This window comes from Marmota monax, unplaced genomic scaffold (assembly GCF_021218885.2).
Source record: "Marmota monax isolate L192 unplaced genomic scaffold, Marmota_monax_Labrador192_F-V1.1 WCK01_AAM20220418_F8-fsc00206, whole genome shotgun sequence".
In the NCBI taxonomy this organism is placed as follows: Eukaryota; Metazoa; Chordata; class Mammalia; order Rodentia; family Sciuridae; genus Marmota; species Marmota monax.
The window spans coordinates 1,707,919-1,724,749 of record NW_026694490.1 but is presented as its reverse complement, the minus strand read 5'-3'; the positions used below and the strand labels follow the sequence as shown (position 1 = coordinate 1,724,749).

Below are 16,831 nucleotides of genomic sequence, written 5' to 3'. Positions count from 1 at the left end.
AGAGAAAAGGCAGGGCAAAGGACAAGAGGGGCCAAAATTACTTATATAAGCCACTGGCACAATAATGACATTAATCCATTTATGAGGATAGGACCTCATAACCAAAACACCATTAGGCCCCATGTCCCAACACTGTGGCATTGGAGATTAAGTTTCCAACATATGAACTTTGTGGAAACACAGTGAAACCACAACAGGAGGTAATCATATGTTCATTATCTTTCATGGGTATTCATAAATGTCAAATTTATTAAATTTTATAGTTTAAAATATGTGTAATTTACTGTATATCAATTATGCCTTGATAAAATTATTTAAAATTTTTAAAGATTATATGTAACTTTCTTCTTGTAATCATAAATTTTATAATTCCAGAATACATATAAGGTACCAGAAGATTTTTAATTAATTTAAACAATAAAATATTTTATGCCATGGTTTTTAAAATAGAGAATAAGCAATACAAAGTATACCTGAAATATTTCCATTATTGTATGATTTTATTGCATAAAAATATGTTTCGTCTTGTAACTCATATGAAAGCTTTCAATGAGTTGTAAACAATTTGTTAAAAATTTAAAATGTAACATGCTCAGAGCAGGGAAGATGGTGTAGCAACAAAACATTTTTATAACTGGTGCCTGGAACTAGAATATGAGTGTCATTATTTACTAAGTTCATCCAACAACACACTCCTTTTATTTTTAGACAAATCTTTTGTGAAGTATCAGTCATTAAAATCAAGTACAAAAATAAACATAAATTAGAATTAGATCTTCAAGTAGCTGTATCTTAAACCAAGATTTTGTTTAAATGAAGCATACTTAATGTCACCACTCTCATCAAAATGAGAGCAAAGGTTACTCTACCATTAATAAATATTAAAATTAAGATTAAACAGTGTTCATCTTTCATCCTCTATGTCCAGCTTTGTACATGCTTGATAATATACTATTAGTATAATGTTAAATTTATAACTTACAAATAAATAAATATATATCAGGGGTTATCCAAATTTTGGATGATAAGAGTAAAAGATCAAAAAGTTGGAGAAATTTTTCCAAAAGGAGAGTTGAGGGAAACCATTCTTACAAACTGCCATATGTTTCCGTGATTCTACTTACATATAGAGAAGATTTATTTTAATTAGGAAAGAATAAGTCATTCTGATGATTATAATCTATGTTGCCATAAGGCATACACAGCAGCCTCTATTAACTATCACCAAGGCAATGACAATATCCAAAGCAGATCCATCTAAAGCACTGTCACAATTAATATTACTTTAAGTGTGGGTCTTCAAACACAAGTGAAGCGTAGCTCAAAGGCTAGCAAAATCTAGTACCCAAGGTATGGGCATAGCTTTATAGTTTATAATCTAAAGGTAAGAGCTGATTTTAGAACACAGAAAAATGAAACTATATCTGGAGTATGTGTTTGAGTCCCTAGAATTTTTTTAAAAATCCTTATAGAGAGGCTGGGGTTGTGGCTCAACAGTACAGTACTCACCTAGCACATGTGAAGCACTGGATTTATTCCTCAGCACCACTTATAAATAAATAAAATAAAGGTGTTGTGTCCACCTACAATGAAAAAATGTTTTTAAAAACCCATATAGAAAAGAAAGCTTCCAGGGCCAGGCACAATGGTAATCCTGTAATCCCAGTGACTAAGAAGGCTGAGGTAGGAGGATCAAAAGTTCGAGGCCTGCCTTACCAATTTAGCGAGACCCTCACCAACTTAGCCATACCCTGTCTCAAAATAAAAAATAAAAATGGCTGGAGATGTAGCTCAGTAGTAAAGTGCCTCTGTGTTAAATCCTCAGTACAAAAAAAGTAAAAGAAGAAAGAAAGAAAAGGAAAAGAAGAAAGAAAGAAAAAGAAAAGAAGAAAGCTTCCAAGGACCCAGGACTTCCAGAAATCAGATATCCCCTTGTCTGGATCTACCCACCTATACAAAAAGGTACTAGTTGATAGCATCTTACTGGAAATATCTGAATGGGCATGCAACACTGTTTTTAGTCAATACAATATTGACATCGGGATACTGTATTGGTATTGTATGAACTGCTCCATTCAAATTTAAGGCGATATCTCTCCTAGAAGTTTATAAATATGCTTATGAAAACACATGTGTTTAGCTATGTATTCTAAGCTACTCAAACTCAAAATAGATTCAAATTGCAAAGAGGCTAAGTCTAGCTTCTCACAAGTTTCAATGTATTTTTAGATATAAACCCCCACCCAAGCTCCTCCTGGCTCCTGAATTAAATGATGTAAATAGATCTCTCCCCAAAGATTCCTCTGTGATACCTCCTTCTGCTGTCCTGGTAGTTATAACTGAATGTCTGTGTGGCTTCTACGTCTTTCCCTGGCCTGAAGCTTTGTACTCTGCACTGTTTATAGAATGTGAACTAGTTGGGAGGGCACCATGTGCCAAGTGCTATGCTAGCTGGCAAAGGATAAAAGAATAAAGCATAGTCCATGGCCATAAAGAGCTCACGGTCTAGTGAAAAGAGATACTTAAACAGATAATCATATAAAAACATGGTAAGCAAAAAATATATATGCATGGGATATTGTGAGAATACCAAGGTAGTGCACTTAATCCAGCATGGGAAAGGGAACGAGAAAGGATATCCAGCAGACGCACATGAACTGGTTGTAAATTAATGTGTAGCAGTTGGTTAACCAGGAGAAAGAGGGCTTTCCAAGAAGACTGCATAGCATTTGCAAAAGCATGGAGGCAAAAAGCAACATAGTATGAGCAAGCAGTGCAGTAATGCTGGCTGGTAATTGTATGGGAGAATGTGGAAGGGGCAGGTGGAGACCACATCACAAGAGGCAGGGGGAGTTTGATATGCTATATTCAGAAACAATGCTAACTGGCTTTTGACAACAGGAATCATTGAAGTGTTTTATATAAGGCAAGGACCTGTTAGAGAACTCTGACACCAAGACAGAATGTGAATTTGAGGAGGATGTGGCATAAATCCAGGGGGAACATGATGAGATCTAAAAGTAGAGGGTAACAATAGTAGAGAGGGAAAGGGGCATATTACAAACACAACAATGATGTAAAATCTGCAGGACCTGTAAGTGTCCTATAACACAGAAAAGGACTAGGAGTTCTGATGTGCTACATCTCTAATTAAGAACAGTATAGCATAGAATAGTGCTTAAAAGTACTGGGTCTGGAACCAGGCTGCCTGAGTTCAAATCCCTCCTTCACTACTCTTTTAGTTGTATGAACTCTGGGCAGGTTGTTTAACTTCCATGAGTCTCAGTTTCCCCATTTATAATTTGGCAATAATAACTCCTGCCTAAGACTGTGAAGATTTAAGTATGTATCATGAGTAAAAAGCATGGAATAGAGGACTGGCCTAACATAAGCACCTAATATTAGTAGCTGTTTAGTTTTAATTATTATTAACTTTATGCTTTGGAAAATATATGAGCATATGGCTGTTTTGACATCTTTCTACGAAATTTGAGAAATCTAATCAGCATTTTTGCCCAGATGGAAAGTCACAGTACCTCTCTGCTTGGGGGTAGACTGACAAGCATAAATATTAAGCAAATGTTAGTAATTAGATATGATCAGTTTAAAAGATATTTATTTATACACTGTTCCAGACAGGATTTAAAGTGTCTTACAAAGATACATAAAACATAACAAAATAGCATGAATTTTAAAATTTGGATCAAAAGGAAGAAAAACAGGAATTGAGACAAAGTGAAAAATCAGAATCAAGGCTCCAAAACCAAAAAGCAATCAAGCCTTCCCAGTGATTAACTGGGGTCTAGACCCCCATTGGCCTACCCATGGAGCACATTCATGGCTCACACAACAAGCCCTAGGGCTTGCCCCCACTCAGTCCATTTTCAGAAGTATTATACTAGCAAGTTGAATTTTGTTTTTCCCTAACACTGAGACATTTATAACTAGCTCTCAATTTTGCAAGATTCTGATTTATGTTTTGCACTGATTTTGGCTACAAATGATCCCTTTCAAAATTTATTCCATAAAAGTAGGGTTTGCAGGTGCTGAAACATTTTGCAGTTTTTGCTCCTATTGAGATATACACCAACTGATGAAGATGATGGTGATGACGATGATGACAGCAAACACTTCTATAATGCTTATTATGTACCAGGCACTTTCCTAAGCACTTTATATACATGCAGTTATTTAGTCCTGACAATCACACTATGAGATAGATATTAGAATTGTAACATCTATCTTGTAAGAATTGTTATATCTATTTTATATCTATTACAATTATTATATCTGTTTTACAAAAGGTATTATAATTATTATATCTATTTTATTTTATATTTGGGAAAGTGAGTCCAAAATTGAGTAAATAACATGCCCAAGGTCAATGCCCCTTAAGTGACATAATAAGTGACAGTCTACTTTTTGGGCCCAGGCAACCTGGCTCCAGGGTCCTAGCTTTTAACCATTAATTATGCTAAAATGTCTTTTCAAATTCTGCAAATATTACTCTGTGTGGTAATATTTGGAAAATGAGATATTTTACACTTGGGAACTTGGAGTGTTTTTTTAATCTTTTTTATAACTTTATTTTGTTTATTTACTTTTATGTGGTGCTGAGGATCACATGTGCAGTAAGGGAAGCACTCTGCCTCTGGGCCACAACCCCAGCACTTGAGGTGTTTTTTAAGCTCTCAGTTACTAACAGATCAATGATTGAAAGGTCCTCAGTCTGGCTTATTTTCCCAGTCCTGTGAACTGTCCTCTACACGCTGAAGAGGACCCTTTGTCCTCTTCTAGACATCTCTTCTGAAGGATGGCAAGAGCATAGTGGTTAGGGGTAGCAAGAGTAATTAAAATATCTCTTTTGTTAGCTCTTAGAATCACATATGGGAACTAATTCCTCTAGATGGAATCCACATGCTTACCTTTCAATACCATCAAATTATATTCATAAGTGGTTTGAGGAAATTCCCACTTCAAATAATAAATAAGTCCTAAAGGGAAGCTGAACATTGTAATCTACATATTTTTTCAACAAAGTAGTTGTTTTGGATATGTGGAAATGTGATCTTATTTTCATGATTTCACATTTAACCCCAGCTCCTCAGCAACTCAAGGCATCTTAAACCCACCATCAATCCTAAGGAGCAAACCTCCATAAATGTGATCCATAAAAGTTTAAAATAGCATAAACTGAGGCCATTTCTCCAAACACCCCACCTGGCTACAGGGGAAATTTCAGGATAGGGATATAGCTCAGTGATACAGTGTTTGCCTGGCATACATGAGACCCTGAATTCAATCTCCAGCACTACCAAAAAAAAAAAAAAAAGAAAGAAAAGAAAAGAAAAAGAAAAATCACATTTAGCTTTCTGAAAACTTTTGAAACCTATACTGGAAGCTTCCAGTCAGGCTCCATAAGATCCCAATAATAATGTTGATGGGTAAAGAATAGCCAATTCACCCTCTTCTCTGCCACAGTCCTTTCCTTAAGAGTTCAGGAGTTTTAAAAGACCCAGAAATTCCCAACTAAAAGAAGAGGGGTATAGTTCAGCTTAGTGGCATAGCACTTGCTTACCATGTGCAAGACCCTAGGTTCAATCTCTCACTCTACAAAAAAAAAAGGATATTGTAAAATCAGATCATTTATATGCACAAAACATTTTTGAAAAGTTTGATAAGAGTCAACACATTATTGTTTTTTAATCAGCCCCATTGCTGCATAGAACACCACTATCTTTCCTTATTCAATAAGCTTTGATAAAGCACATCCCCACAAAGAAGACCCTCTTATCCTGCCAGGATCACAGACGGTGGAGATACCTAAACTGAACTCTAGTTAGCATCTGAATGTTTCTTGAAAGCCACGTTACCTAAAAATCACCCACACTCAGTCCCCTTAAATGGTTAGTGACTAATCCAGCCCATGTTCACACATAAGTGTGATTTCATGCATTTGGTTTCTTTTTAATTTTAGGGATGCTGTGATCTAGCTATGGTCACAGAAACCTTCAGCACAATCAAATATCCTGTAGCCAAACTTAAATAGAACTTCATACACATCAGATAATTTTAAAGTGTTAAGGCCTCTAAGACATTAAATAAATGCTAATTTATTTCAAGTAAAATATCAAGAAATATATACATGAGCATATATATATATATATATATATATATATATATATATATATATACACATACAAATGGCTAGGTATAAATTTGAAAATAATATAAAATAAATGTAAGGTATTAACTTACTGTAAGCCCTCTTTCCCTCCTAAACTGTTCAACCATAATTACTTTACACATGGCATCAAATCCCTTTTGCAAGATTAGTACAGATATTCTCAACATCTGTTCTACAGCTAGAAGCAATGTTCTAATATTTAAAAAATAAAGTATAAAAATTAAAACCACTTAAACAGTTCAAATTAGATTTGTATATATTTGTTTATCTTTAATACTGACATAGTACATAAAAGTGCCTTAAAAATTCTAAGGAAGAAGAGGTATAAATTCTCATAATTCATTTAGTATACTTTAAAATAAAACAAAGCACCCAAAATGTTTAGATATACTTTCCTAGTCCCAAGTATGTAATATTTGACCCTGGTATTATTATTAATTCTAAATAGAACTACATGCAGGAATCAGCATATCAACGAAGTACCCTTTTATTGTATAAAAATAAAGAATCTCTTGCTAGGCACAGTGGCACACGCCTATAGTCCCAGCAGCTCTGGAGTCTGAGACAGGAGGATCGCAAGTTCAAAGCCAGCCTTGGCAAAAGTGAGGCAACTCAGTGAGACCCTGTCTCTAAATAAATACAAAAACAGGCTGTGGATGTGGGTCAGTGGTCTAGTGTCCCTGAATTCAATCTGCAGTACCAAAATAAAATAAAATAAAGACTCTCTACAATTATTACATGTGAATTAAACATTTAAAAAGTAAATAATCTCCCCCACTAGACTGTAAGCTATATGAGAGAAGGGACTTGGTGGTTTTGGGGTCTGTGGGGGTGCAAGATTTCATTTTGTTCATTTCTTCAATGCCTAGGGTGCTAACTGGCCTGAAAATGCACACAATAAATATTTGTTGAGTAAATATTTGTTGAATAGCATCAAGAATACCATGTAACATTCAACCACACCCAAGAGCTTATCATTTAAGACTCCACCACCTTTGATATCATTAATTCAATACTACTCTCTGACTATAACCCCCTAACCTTCTAATCTGTTCACTTAGTGACTCCCCCCAAGCCTCTTCTCAGTCCTCATGGGGGCAGTCTTCCATAGATCCTTCTACTTTCATCTTGTCAGTTTCCTCATGTCTTCCCTTCCTTTTCTAGAAGGTTTGGATTCTATTATTTCAACTGCACTCTCATCCATATCCTGAATAACTCATAACTGCATTACAAATCTGAGGTACTTTATGCCTACACAGGGACTCCTGATATCTAGTGAAGAGCAAAATCCATCTGGTAGATTATTATCCATATGAATTATTGGTTACCAAGCTTACCTCAACACCCCCTGGCACTGCAACTATGCTTCCCTGGTCCTTGCTCTCCTGTTCCCCATGATAACTAATCTAAAAACCGTCCTCAGGTACCTCAAATATCCAACCCAAACTCTGTCCCATCTCAACTCCTGCTCTAAGAGATTGGTCTTACTTTTTACATCATAGAGAAATATAAATGTCATCAGACAAGTGCTTCCTGCCAAATATATAAATCTATTTTCACCTAGACCTCTTCAGGATAATCCTCCACTTCATTCTGGATCCTCTCCCATCTGGCATAAGTACTTTGCCCAATAAGGACTTTCCTTTATCATTTATCCCTTCCTTCCCACCAGCCTTTAAAGATACTAAAGTTCCTCCTAAATTATTAAAAATAAACTTCCCATATCTAAACCCTTCCCCCACTACTACCCTTTCTCAGCTCTTCAAAAACAATATCCATAAAGAATTATCCATATACACTCCTTCCACCTCCTCATCTCCCCAATTACTTCTTAACCCACCACAGTCTAGTTTTCCACCCCACATTCCCCCAAAAGTGTTCTAACTAGGGTCACCAAGAGTTTCCTAATTCAATGGAAAATTCTTAGTCTTTATCTTCCTAGACCTTTCCTAGTCTTCAGCACCACTCACCCTTTTTTGATAAACCTTATTCTACTGATATTCAACATAATATAGTCAACATATACTATAAATATATACACATATATATATGCTCAATGTCTGAAACAGCAAAAAATTAAAGAATATAAATATCAATCTATAGAAAATTAATTAATTATGGTTCATATACACAATTGAATATTATACAGTTGAGAAAAAAGGAGATAGTTCTATATATCTGACACTGAACACTTGCTATTGCATATTAAGCAAAAAATACCTTACAAAACATATATACTATGATTCTACTTGTATTTCTTTTTTTACCCGTAAGTATAGAAAGACTGGTTGGATGAATGGATGGAAATAGTCTATCTAGGCATGGAAAAATGTCTGGAAATAGACACAAATTTAACATTGTTGCCTCTGAGAAATGAGATTAGCAGAGGAGAACAGTTGATTATGTTAGCTTTTACCTGGTCAACCAATTAAAAAAATACTCAGATCTGTCAACACACCAAACTAGGTAAGAAAGAAGTTCAAAGGAGATAAAAAATGAATGGCCACAAAGACTGGAAGGAAAGACTTTGGGGTTTCCAGAGATGAGAGAAGAGGAAAAAGAAGGGTAATTCATGGTTTCAAACAAGAAAGAAATCTGCTAAAATCAAGGAGAGGTAAATATCCAATAGAGAGCACAAAGAGATAATTCTTAAATGATGAAAATCAAGTGGGCAACAGATGTCAAAAAGAAAACATTTTACACTCACAGGCAATAAAGTTTTTTTTTTTGTTTGCTTATCAATTCAGCAAAAAATTTCTCCATAATGTCATTTATTGCTAGTTTCTCTCCCACCCCTGATCCAGAATCACATTCAGTTGTCAAAACTCTTTGGTCTCTGCCTTAGTTTGTTCAGACTGCTATAAGGAAGTGTCACAAACTGAGTAGCCTAGTAATAACAGAAATAAAAATCAGCTCTCTGTATATGCAGGTTCCATGTCTACAGATTCAACATCTGCAGATATTCAGAAAAACTGCATCTTTACTGAATGGTACAGACCTTTGTCTTGCCATAATTTCTTAAACAGTACAGCAATATAGTATAACAATTGAGTACAGTTCATTTACATTGCACCAAGTATTATAAATCATCCAGGGATTATTTAAAGTCCATGGGAGGATGCATATAGGGTCTATGCAAATCAACTCAGCAAAATTTTATAAAGACAATGTTAAGTTTTTAAAAAGGAAGGTTTAAGAGGTACTCTCATACTTTGCTGGCAAATATAAATTAATAAAACATATTAGAAAGCAACATTACATTTTTATATCTAAAAAAACTGAACTTCACAGAACTTACAACAATTGCAATTAATAATACTGGTAGGGGGACCGGGGATTGAACTCAGGGGAACTCAACTACTGAGCCACATACCCAGCCCTATTTTGTATTTTATTTAGAGACAGGGTCTCACTGAGTTACTTAGTTCCTCGCTTTTGCTGAGGATGGCTTTGGACTCACAGTCCTCCTGCCTCAGCCTTCAGAGCCGCTGGGATTACAGGCATGGGTCACTGCGCCCGGCCTGCAAATAATAATTAATTACATTTAACATATGCCTACTCTGCTGAAATAAGCTCCAAAAAAAGCCATTGTCTACCTTCATCTCTACAACATCTCAAGTACATGGATGGATGGATGGATGGATGGATGGACGGACAGACAGACAGACCTACTGTAGGATCCTGGCATAAGGTTGGCAATCAGTGGGCAGATTGTACATTCTCAGTAAATCAATCCATACTTTCTGATAAGCTGCTAGCAACAGTTAAAGACACTGATACTAAAGCTATTTTAATGCCTGAACTGGTAGAGCTACAAACAAGGAAACAGTGTAGACACCATGGAAATGTCATATCTCTTACAAATTATTCCTGTTCAAGGTCTAGTCACCCAGATATGAAAGTCACAGTGGCCCATCATTTCAAGTCTACTTTTGCTAGCACCATCCAATCTCCTGCCTTCTCATATTTTAGTCATAGTCACCCAGACAAATCCCTTAAACTAGATTCTCTGCACTTTGTTTCTAGACCTGGGGAAATGAGTGCCACTAAAGAGAATGGGATAGACAGGTTCTGTGACTGGAGGTAGAGACAAATTCAAATTATCCAAGCCTCTTTTTGTTTATTTTTCTAGCTTTATGGGAGTATAATTGACAAAAATGCATGTATTTGTGGTGTACAACATGATACTTTAATCTATATATGCATAATTTTGATAATGTACCCCTACAGAGTTCTTTTCATCCCACTCAAATGCCATTTCAGACCTTTGTAAACAGGGGGTGTCACCTTCAAAATTCTACCTTTACACAGTTCCTTCTCCACAGCTTCATCAGTCCTGCACTCTTTCCCTCCCATTTCAATGAAAGAACTACCTCCCTTTCTCTGAGGCCAGTCTTTTCATCTTTTCTCCCTTTTCATTCTGCAATGCACACACCCCACCCGCCCTCAACTTGCTCAAGGACCTTGCATCATCAAGCTCTATGCTTTATCTATACATAAATTGTCTCATCTCTCTCCTGTAGTTAAAGCAAAGCAAAATTAAAAAGACTTTTCTGGTTCCTCATGCTCTACTGACTCCTTCCCATCACATCAGACTGGCAAAAATTCAAAAGACTGTCACAGACTAGGGACATAGCTCAGTAGTATAGAGCTTGCCTAATATGCATGGGAGGATGTCGCTTTGGCTTTGCCTATTCAAAATATTAAATGTATAAATATTTTATTTATTTATTTTTAATTGATGTGATAATTGTCTATATTTATGAGAAATAATTTGATATTTAGGTCTATACATTCTTAGAAAGATTCAGTTTAGCTAATTAACATATCTATCATCTCACCCATTTATTTTTTCTTGTGGTAAGAATGTCAAAAATCTATTCTTGGGCTGGGAATATAGGTCAGTGATAAAGTGCTTGCCTAGCACATGAAAAGTCCTAGGTTCCAACCCCACAACCACAATATATATATATATATATAAATAAAACAATTTTAAGTATATTCTACATTATTATTAAACATGGTCACCATGTAGTGCAATAGATCACTAAAATATACTCCTCCAGTCTAATTGAAACTCTGTACACTTTGATCAACATCTCCCTGACCCCAAAATTCTCCTACTAGAAAGCCAACCCTCAGAAATACTTGTGTGTGTATATCCTTAAGTATTATGCAAGGATATTCATTGCAGCCTTGTGGTTTGGACTAGGGTCATAGGCAGAGGAGGTAGAGGCATGTGGCAGAATACATGATACAGTCTGAAGATCAGATTGGCAGGACTTCCTCATGAATTAAATGTGGCGGTGGTGTAAGAAAAAGAAAGAAATGAAGGGTGACCCCATGTTCTTGGGTTAAGCAATAAATGGATGATGGTGCCATTTTACTGAGATAAGGGAAGCTAAAGGAAAGGGTTGAGAATGTGAATGCAATGAGGAGTTGTTTCAGCTATGTTATATTTGAGATATTATTAAACAGACAAGAAGAGATGTCAAATAGTTCAGTGAAGATATGAAACTAATGCTTATAAGAAAGGTCCAGGTCAGAGATATAAATTTGGGAGTGATATGTACCTTGATAGATACTATTTAAAGCTTTGAGGCTAAATGAGAGCCTCCAGGATCAAGAAAACTCCACTGACTTGAGTTCTGGGTAACTCCAAATGTTTGAAGTTTATGGAGAGATTGAGTAGTTTCTTGTACAAACTTGAGTTTGTACAAGTTCAAAAGTTCAAAAGAGATTGAGTAGTTTCTTGTACAAACTTGAGTTTCAAAAAAATTAGCATATATTAAATGGTAAAATATTTACCACATTTTCCAGGGCTCAATTCCTTCCAAGTCTGTTTTTTAAATTTTTTTTATAGTTGTAGATGGACAGAATGCCTTTATTTAATTTGTTTGTTGTTATTTGGTGCTGAGGATTGAACCCAGTGCCTCACACATGCTAGGCAAGTGCTCTACCACTGAGCTACAGCCCCAGCCCCCCAGTCTGTTTTTTGTTTTGTTTGTTTGTTTGTTTGGTACTGGAGATTGAACTCAGAGGAACTGAACCACTGAGCCACATCCCCAGCCCTATTTTGTATTTTATTTAGAGTCAGGGTTTCACTGAGTTGCTTAGAGTAATAGCTGGCTTTGAACTCACAATCCTCCTGCCTCAGCTTCCAAAGCCACTGGGATTACAGGCATGCGCCACTGCACCCAGCACCAAGCCTGTTTTGAAGGGATTCTGGCCTTTTCCTGAACCTTTCAAAACACATTTAAACAAAATAGCACTTTTTTGTTTTCTGTCATACAATGGTTTTCCCACTTACATTGTCCTCCTAGTATAGAACCTAGTATAGAATTAGTCAAGTACTACATAAGTCACACTCAGCTATTGCTTTACCATAAAGTTTATAATTCAGTAACTATCTCACACCTCAAAGGCTAAGGGTGACTTGAGGCCAGAAGCCTAATTTGTGGCATCTATTATTCTTTTGAGCTGTTCACTTCCCTGTTGCATAGTAACTTTCTTCAACCTCTTCCTGACCTTGCCAAGTGCCCAAAAGGCCTCAGGACATCTGGCAATCCACACCCCCTCCTCCCAATGTGCAGCCCTCATTCCTATCACCAAGAAGCACAACATCTTTTCATTTTTACTTTTAAACTTTAGAAGTTTCCATCCAGAGACCCATGCTTTAGAAAAAGAGAGAGGAAGCACTTCCAACTAGGTCAAAGTTGTCATCAGGAATGTAATCTCAAAGCAAAACTCTGTAGAAGGAAAGCTGTAAGAGAACTGGGCCTGGGGCAACCTTACACCTGTAGTGTGACAAACTGGGCAGTTTTAGTTTCAGGCCCAGGAGCATACAAAAGAGTACCAGTTCCTAGAATGTGAATGTCATTCATTAATTTATTTCACAAATATCTGTATGCACCAATGATATCCTAGGCACTGTTTTGAGTCCTGGGGTCTACCAGTGAATACAACAGACAGCAGTCACTGTCCAATTGAACTTTATGTTATGGAGGGGGGGGAAACAAATAATAAGCAATAATAAGGTAGGGAAGGAATATAAAGAATGTTCAGGAATGGGTTGCAAGTTTAAATACAATAGTCATGGAATGCCTTGCTATGAAGGTAACATTTCAATACAAATTCCCAACTATGGGGATTCAAGTGCCTCAAGATTGTGTTTCAATCCCATCATCACCACACGTCAACCCCCTTGAAAGCATAGTATCCCCAGTTCCTAGCACAGTTAATCTCTTGTGCTTAAGACAAAGGGAGTTCCAACATCCAGACCTTGCCCTTAGAAAGGTTACAACCTGCCAAGTGCAAAAACAACCAAGAGTGGTGTTAAGGGCTTTATTGAGTAAAAAAATGCTTTAAACAGGATAACTAGTAATTCTGCTTGCAGGAAGGGAGTGTATGTTCAGTAAGTTTGTCACAAAGGAAGTGACTTTAGAGCTAAATCTTGAGAGATGAACAAGAATTAATGGCAAGGATAGGGGTATGGGTGACAAATCAGCTTTTCAGGAAGAAAAACAAAAGAAAACAGTTTGCTGAAATTCCCAGAGCTGGAGTTGGGGAGGACATCTTCCCTCCCACTATTATGGCCTAAGATACTCTATTCATCCCACAATAAAACAAGTACACCAACACCCTCATGCTCTAAGGAATGGATGTGGGGAAATTCTTATCACTTGCCACCCCATTATTTCTCCCCTAGCCATCAGGAGATGATGAAGCTGAGTCAGGTGTACATCCCTAGAATCCAGGGTCATGTTCTCCTAACTTCAGGACAGTTAACACTGAGTTAAAAGCCCAAATTTCATTCATCCAGGTACACTCAAAAGTATGTTTTTATAGTGACAATATGGCAAGCAGCCTTGCCCTGGAAATGAAGAGGGTAAGACATTAGTGCTGTAAGTAGTCCAAAGCCCCCACAGTGCACCTATGATGAAACTAAAGGCCAAAACATATGCTTGAGCTTAAAAGAGAAGTTTCTAATTACTTAGTCCTCACCCCTGAGCTATTAGTGTTCCTAACATCCAAGACAGTAGTGATAATGTGACCGGATAGGAACATAAGCTGTGCCCCCATCAGAGAGTGATTTAGTGCAAGGCACTTAACCTCCAAATCTCCATCATCCTGGTTATAACTGTAAAGTACTGCATTGAGTTATCTTGAGAATTGTATGAGATAATTATTATGTAAAGAACTTATTATCATGCCTAGCAATAAATAAGTCTAACAACCATTATCAGGAGCAGACTTTACGGGGAAATGCTCAGAGTACCAACCAGAATGCTATATACACTCACTGATAAATTACCCTAGAACAGGCCTCCAAGCTCCATGTCACTGCTTTAACTTAGAGTAAAGCATCTGAAATTGTGTTACCAGAAATATTCATCCCCTACCCAAAGAGCCTCATAAGTCATCAGTGGGCTTTTTCTACTATCATTTTTTTGAAGGGGCTTACACACACACACATACACACACACACACACACACACACACACACACGGGGGAGAGAGAGAAAGAACCAGAAATTTTATTAGGGCCACAACTCTGCAATAGACATAGTTATTGTGGGTAAACAGTTTAGAAATAGTTTAGGTCATTATTCCCTACAAGTAACGGATTTATGAGTGGTGGGGGTGGGGAACTGAAAGAGCAGAAAAGAAGCCAGTTAAAAATAGGAGGTCCAGGAAGTACTGAAGACTAATTTCTGCCACAAATGTACAGGATCTAGGGTCACCCGGCCAGAAGCAATATCTGGAATGCTAGATCCTCTGGTCCTGAAGAAGCAGAATACTAGGGGAAGAAATGGTTAGTGAGGAACTGATTATTTTTTAAAGCTACCAGAATTCTAATCGATTTATTTCACCACCAAAACCCCATCTTATCCAACATTAAGGGCAGGAGAAATACCTTCTGCCCTTTACAAACCATCACAGAAGATAGAAGTGTTCTATGTCCCTAGTGTGGGCTCTGGATGTGCTCCCCCAGGAGCAAATCACCACAGCCTGCTTGACAGGTAGCAAGATAAAGCAGTTCAGCCCCAGAACACAGATCTGGGACCCCATTCCCAGGCGCAGAGAGCTCACTGAGGCAGAACCAACCGGCTTCCCGCTTTTACCTGTGGATGACCAGCTGAAGACAGGGAAGCCAACGCCTCGAGGTCTGAGCACAGACAGGGCAGGGCAGAGACCCCTTGCGACTGGGGAGCGCTGCGAGAGAAACCAAAGAAAAGGTGACAGGCCGTCTGGAGTACAGTTCCCGCCAGGAGCTCGGCCCCACCCCCGCCCACCCGGCCAGCTCTCTGGAGGGGCTGGCTGGCGGGAAAAGTCTAAGCACACCGCGCCAGGGATGACAGGGATGAGGCAGCACCTAGAGAGATATGGTCCGTGTTGACTACGTGTGGACTGAAGAAGTTCAAGAGAAAGAAAAGTGGCAGGAGGGACCGCCCCAAGCAGACGGGACTCAAAGCGTTGGGGGTGCGGTCCAAAGAGACCCACAGGACGGAGGGTACAGTCGGTCAGCTAAGGAGAAGGAAAGACGGAAGGGGGCTAGCGAAGGACTTAAGTCTCTGATATGGGGGTGGGGGCGTTTAGCAGCAAAAAGGGGCTGGGGGTCCAGAAAGAGTCCTGGACAGAGGGCGAGGGGGCGGCCACTGGCTGCGGACTTACCTGTCACCTGCAACAAGTGCCGCGAGAGGGCTAGTCGTCCCAGTGTCGGATTCAAGGGAGGGTCTCTGGCTCTGGGAAGACCGCAACCCTGCGCCGGGCAGCTAGCCCAACTCACCCTCCCAGGAGGCGGAAAAAGCTGCAACTTTCCCTGGAGGGGGAGGAGCTGGACTCTTAAAGGGGCCGCACAATGCTCCAGGCTCCTTAGGAGGGGGCCCACGCAGCCTGAGGGTGAGCCAAAGCCTTAAGACACTGGAGGAATGTCTTCCAGGGGTAGGAAAAGGAGCTCAGGGACTGGATCTCAAGCTAGACATGCTTCCTCCCCCGTTTACTTCCATCTGTGGTCACTCTAAGATGGTAATATCACGTACCTCTCTTCTCTTCAGCTGAGCCCAAAGTTGTAAAATTGTCCTGTACTTCTAAGAAAATAAAAGATTCTCAACTATATAATTTGGGAAAATAAAATATGTGGCATCTGATTCTTTGACTTTCAGCCTTTTATAACAAATATAAATACCCATCTAAAATAGAAATGTTTTGAGCAAAAGAACATAGAGTAAAGTTGCATATTCGTGCTCTAGGACACAATTGATTAAAATACTCAATTCACTAGTAATAAAAGAAGAGCAAATTAGCACAATAATGTGATTATTTGGCAAACAATTTCGTGGGTTTTTAAAATAACATTTAATAATGACAAAGTGACCACCAAACAAATTCTCTCAAAACTGCTGGTGTTTGTTGGTTTAAAGCCCTTTTAGAAAGCACGTGACAACTATGAATCAGTAAACTTTAAAATGTTTATATCTATGCAATAGTTACAAATCTCCCCCTTCTTCTCCCTCCCCTCCTTTCTTCATATCAGTTATTACACGTACTCAAGTCTCTCATCTCCCATCCCCAAATAAATCTGTTCAAGCCTCTATCCTATCTACATATGAGGCTCATCTTCCAGCAAATTTATTGAAAATGT

At 38.0% G+C, this 16,831-nt stretch overlaps 1 protein-coding gene across 1 annotated transcript in view; it reads right to left on the bottom strand.

The window, feature by feature from the left end:
- The window catches only part of Sytl4 (synaptotagmin like 4), a 68,644-nt gene extending 52,653 nt beyond the window's left edge, over positions 1-15,991 (bottom strand). Inside the window, exons 1-2 of the mRNA XM_046419200.2 lie at positions 15,862-15,991; positions 15,312-15,402 (exon numbers count right to left, since the gene is read on the bottom strand). The gene's annotated coding sequence lies outside the window, so the exon portion shown is untranslated. The remainder of the gene's footprint in view (positions 1-15,311; positions 15,403-15,861) is intronic.
- Positions 15,992-16,831: the final 840 nt, after the last annotated feature.